This window comes from Scyliorhinus canicula, chromosome 15, assembly GCF_902713615.1.
Source record: "Scyliorhinus canicula chromosome 15, sScyCan1.1, whole genome shotgun sequence".
Lineage (NCBI taxonomy): Eukaryota > Metazoa > Chordata > Chondrichthyes > Carcharhiniformes > Scyliorhinidae > Scyliorhinus > Scyliorhinus canicula.
In genome coordinates, this window is record NC_052160.1 from 111150814 (window position 1) to 111156529 (window position 5716).

The following is a 5716-nucleotide window of genomic DNA, read 5'->3' on the forward strand; positions in this document are numbered from 1 at the left end:
ACAGTCTCCCTTACACGTCATCTTTGCCATTTATCGCCAGTGTCAGTCATTGCTTATTCCACGTTTATGCCAGTTTGGAGACATAGGGTGCAATTCTCCGAAATGGAGACAGAGTGTTCGCGCCGTCGTGAACACCGTTGCATTTCATGATGGCGCGAAATGGACGCGGGCACTACCGATTCTGGCCCCCACAGGGGGCTAGCATGGCACTGGAGTGGCTCATGCCGCTCCAGCCTCCCTTCCCGGCGCCAACTGGGCACCGCGCCAACGCACGCATGCACGTGGCACCGCACAAACCCGTGAATGCGCGGAGGACTTCCTCAATGCGCCGGCCCCGAGGCAACATGGCACGGGGGTTCAGGGGCCGGCCGCGTAATAAAATAGGGCAGGAGCTGGAGAGGCCGGCCCGCCGATTTGTGGGCCCTGATCGCGGGCCAGACCCCATTGAAACCCTCCCCCCGGTGAAGGAGCGCTTTTCCCCGCCCCACAGGCTGCCCCCCAACCCTACGCTCAGAGTTTCCGCCGGCTGCGAGCAGGTGTGAACAGCGCCGGGGGGACTCTGCCGTTTCCGCACGGCCGCTTGGCCCATCACGGCCGGAGAATCGGCGGTCCGGCCACCGACAGCAGCCCGTGACCAGCGCCGTGCCAAACGCGCCGGAGCAAATGGCGCCGATTCTCCTCTCCTCGGAGAATCGCCTGCCGGCGTCGAACCGGTGCCACGGGAAAAAATGGCGTGAATGGCCATTCTCCCATACAGCCAGGCATGGGATAATCGCACCCATATAGTTTAAAAGCCAATGTGAAAAAAGTAATATAGATACATGTGGAAAATATCAGGAGGCTGCGCTGCCAAATAACACCAAAAATCAGAGAATCAGGCTCGCCTTGTTTACAATGTTTTTACCATAGATTTTAATATTTGGAAAATTGTAGGTAGTGCTCCCTAGATTTCTGATTTGTATTGACAACTATCACGGATTGAAAAATAAAATGTTGCAGATTCTGGAAGTTTGAAATAAGAACAGGAAATTCTGGAAATAATCAGCAGATCAGGCAGCCATCTAGGAGGTGTCATGGTGGCACAGTGGTTAGCACTCTGGTTCAATTAGCTGTGGGTAACTGTGTGGAGTTGGCATTTCCTCCCATGTCTGCATGGGTTTCCCTCGGGTGCTCCGGTTTCCTCCCACAGTCTAAAGATGTGCTGATAAGGTGGATTGGCCACGCTAACTTGCCCCTTATTGTCCAAAGATGTGCAGGTTAGGTGGGGTTACAGGGAGAAGGCAGGGGGTAGGCCTAAATAGGGTGCTCTTTCAAAAGGTGGGACAGACTCGATGGGCAGAAGGGCCTCTTTCTGCACTATAGGGATTCTGTGTTCGGTGGGGAGGGAAAGAGAGTTACTGGGCGCTATTCTCCGGAAACATTTTGAAGTGTGGTAGCGAGTGGGACGTACCAACATGAACTCAAAATTGCCGACATGACTTACCGATGGGCCAGCAGCGCAATTCAACATTAATTGGTCTACTTAATAAGGCCTCACGGGCATCTCGCTGTAAATGACTCGCCAGCTGATTCGCTGGAACTACGCTCACCAACCCCATGCTAACACGTTTGAGCAGCACTTAAACTGCACTTGCTCAGCCCACCCCAGCCAACTCGCAATAATGGCGCCAAGGAGATCAGACCCAAGACTTGGCGACATTGACCTACAGAGGCTCCTGGAAACAGTGGAGGCCAGGAAGGTTGCCCTGTTCCTTTGAGGGTCCCGGAGGGTGAACCACAAGGCAGTCAGGTCAGCCTGAGATGAAGTGGCGGGAGCAGTCAGCTCGGGCAGTGTGACCAGGAGGACCAGCATTCAGTGTTGTAAGAAGGTGAATGACCTACAATGGGCAGCATGAGTGAGTAGGCTCTAACCCCCCTCGCAAGGGAGCATCCATCCCCCCAAACCCCTAACCCAGCCTTCACACCCCCTCTCCTACCACTGTGAACCACGCGTGTGGCTAGTGATGCCTTCTCTGTGACTCCTCAGGAAAAGCACTCCCACAATCGGCAGTGGGCTGCCGGACATCAGAATCCTCACCTCCTTCAAGGAACGGACCCTGGAAGTGACTGGTGTGGCCGAGGACAGAGCGATTACTGATGCGGAAGCTGACGGATGCCGCAGAGGTGAGGAAACACTGGGCTCCACCCGGAATACCTGTCAAACGTGAGTATTAATGCCTTCCTGACTGATCACATGTCCATTCTTCTGCAGGTCCTCCAGCCAACGGAGCCAGCCCTCCCTGGCCGCCCCCTCTCCAGTCTCCCAGGAGAACGCCTCGGAGGGGAGCTCCGAGGATGCCACTGTTATAGTCATGGCACAACTGTCATCCTCACCCTCCACCAGCGCAGAAACACACACCTCGTTGGGAAATACTACTGCTCAGGCTTCTGGGGAACAATCTGGTGAGCACCACACTGCTGATGATGCACATCAGGTGGAGGCAGGAACCCCCAGGTGAGACAGCACTCGGAGGCCTTCTGGATCCCAGAACCCAGCTGGAAGTGGGTTACCCGGAGCTGATGGAGACAATAGGGAACGGCTGGAACGTTCAGAGGGAGATGTCAGTGACGCTTCAGCAGATCCATAGCTGCTTGGAGGAGTTCCAGAGGGCACAGGTGCAGGACATGGCGCCGGCAATGAGTGGCACCGAGGCCAACACTGCTACAGTGGCGACCGCAGTGAAGAGCCTGGTGCACAAAGTCGGCACCATGAGTGAAGGTGTCCAAGGTGTCGGACAGTCGGTGAGGCCATGGCTGGGAGTCTCGGCAGAATGAATGCCTCACTGGGGGATGTCACCCAGTACGTTCTGTGGGAATGTCCCACTCTCAGATGGGCAGGGCCGGGACGCTGCTGAGCTTGTCCCAGTTGCAGGTGGGCATTGCCAAAGAGCTACAGAGCATAGCCCAGTTGCTGAGGAGAATCACTGAGGCCGTTGACACCATGGTGCAGACATTGAGTGCAGCAAGTTCAGAGGGGGGCAGGTTACAATCAGTGAGGGGAGCAGAGAAATGGAGATGGCCAATGTCACGTCTGCAGTACTCAATAAAAAGGTCAAGAGTGGGTACGAGGCCAAATTGAGGTGTCCAGCTGGGGGAAGAATATTGGAGATAGGTGAAAGGGTCCATTGAATGGGGGCCAGGGTGGTGGATTCCAAGTTGACCAAGTCTGCATGGAGTTGAAGGAGGTAGAAGAAAAGCTCAACATAATGCCAAGTTTGAAATTTATTTAGGTGGGGGTTTAAGGGGATAGAGTTGAGTGCTCTGCCAAGGGCAGATCGTTCTTGGAAAATTCCCCAGGAGTGGGACTTCATCACAGAGCGATCCCAACATGACTCTGTGCTATTTTACCAACTCCTTGCCCAGCCACCCAGGAGCTGGTAGAATTCTGCCTTATGTAGTTTCTTATCATTTGAGGGTTTTTTTAACAGTCAAAATAAGTGAATTTTGAAAGCAAATAAAAATCTTCTAATTATCATCTGACCATTAGTTGATTATCAATGGTTGTTTGTTGATAATTTGAATATGTAAATATTCAAATGACAATCTGACCTGCTGTAGTTTGTTTGCAGGATGCTCAGCTTCAGGTCAACCGTGATCCCAGGATGTTGATGATGGGGGATCAGCAATGCTTCTGCTCTCGCAAGCCAAGGGGAAGTGATGTGCTCTCTCTTGCCGTCGATGGCATTGCCTGATACAAATGTAACCTGCCACTTTATGCAGGGCATGCCTTGCTTCATTATCTGAGGAATTGCAAATTGAGATCAACACTCTGCAATCATCAACGAACCACCCTCTTTCTGACCTTATAATGGAGGGAAGGTCATTGATGAAGCAATTGCTCAGAGACTAATCTGAGCTATCTGGTCTGGCATGTTGTTTTAATGACCAATGTAGCCAGCTGTAGGAAGGAAAAGATTTATTTTACTTTTAACAATAATCTGCCCACGGCAGTAACTAATCTGCAATCGCAGTCCCCATTGGCACAACCAATATGCCAGTCCCTGCTTGGGCCGGCTTTTATGCTCAGTTCTAATGAGCCTCACTGTGTGGGCCTCCACCCCCTACCTGGGAATCTCATAATCCATGAGCCCCATGGGAATATCGCTAACGGTTTCCCCATCGGCCTCGGGGGTGGGGTTGTGACACTTATGAGAATCCTGACCCGTTTTCTTTCACCTCATACCATTTCAACTTTAAATAACACAACTGGAGTACTTACATTTATCTTAAATTGTCCTTCCAACTGTCACAGGACTCACCAGTCTGTTTGTTTCATACCTTCACTTACATTTTTTCACTTTTGGGTACAGTATGGTGAGGAAGTGTTGGAAGGATAAAAGGGCTGATTCTAAGCCTGTCGAATCATGTCATGAACCCTCCTTCTGTGGGCAACAAGTCCTGGAGTGCGACTTAAACCCAGAGCTTCTGGTTCAGAAACCAGGGGGCACCACTGACTGAGCCACAAGACCCCCTTCGCTAGTTTGCTTCATCTTCCTTAAACTGGCATTGTAAGACCCTCTAGTGCAGGGGTGGGCAAACTTTTCCGTGCAAGGGCCACTTTTAGAAATTCACAATTTTAAAGGGCCGCATAGTATATTAAGTAAAATAATTACTTCACCCGTTTATGATTCTGGGCGCCTCATATAGAACATAGAACAGTACAGCACAGAACAGGCCCTTCGGCCCTCGACGTTGTGCCGAGCAATGATCACCCTACTCAAGTCAACGTATCCACCCTATACCAGTAAGCAATCCAACAGCCCCCCCCCCCATTAACCTTAAAAAAAAATTTAAAATAAAAAAAAGAAAATTAAAAAAAAATTTTTTTTTTTTTTAAAATGACTTAGTGGGCCGCATAAAGACCTTTGGCGGGCCGCATGCGGCCCGTGGGCCGTAGTTTGCCCACCCCTGCTCTAGTGCATGGATCGTCTTATTTTCCTCTTCAACTATTTTTTTTAATGTGAGCTGGCCAGCATTTGTTGCCCGTCCCTAATTGCCCTTCAACTGAACTGTCATTTCAGAGTCAACCACATTGCTGTGGATCTGAAATCACATGTAGGCCAGACCAGGTAAGGACGGCAGATTTCTTTCCCGAAAGGACATTAGTGAGCCCTTCCTGACCTCCCATTGAATGCTTCGATTGTCATCAATTTGCAAATAATATTTAATGTGTTTTTGTTTACTTGTAGAAAAAAAACACTGTGGTAATATTTTAATATTAAAGATGATCAGAGCAAAACAAAAAATGAGTCAGGAAAAGAAAATTAACAAGAACACAACAGAAAAAATGAAGAAGAAAAATTGGGGGAAAAAATGCCTCTGCCTTTAGAAAGTTCCTTTGCACACATTGGACGGGTTTCTCTGATCCTGAGGCTAAGTGTTGACACCATCGTGAACGGCATTGCGTTTCTCGACAGCGTCAACATGGCCTCAGGATGAGCGATTCTGACCGGTACAAGGGGCCAGCACGGCACTGGAGTGACCCACGCCGCTCCAGCTGCCGATCCTGGTGTCAGATGGGCGGCACCGGTCTGCACATGTGCAGTGGGACTGGCGCAATTTCCACGCACGCGTGGTGTCTCCCTTCTCTGCTCCGGCCCCGACGCAACATGGCATGGGGATACAGGGGCCGGCGCGGAACAAAGGAGGCCCCCAGCCCGAGAGGCCGACCGGCCGA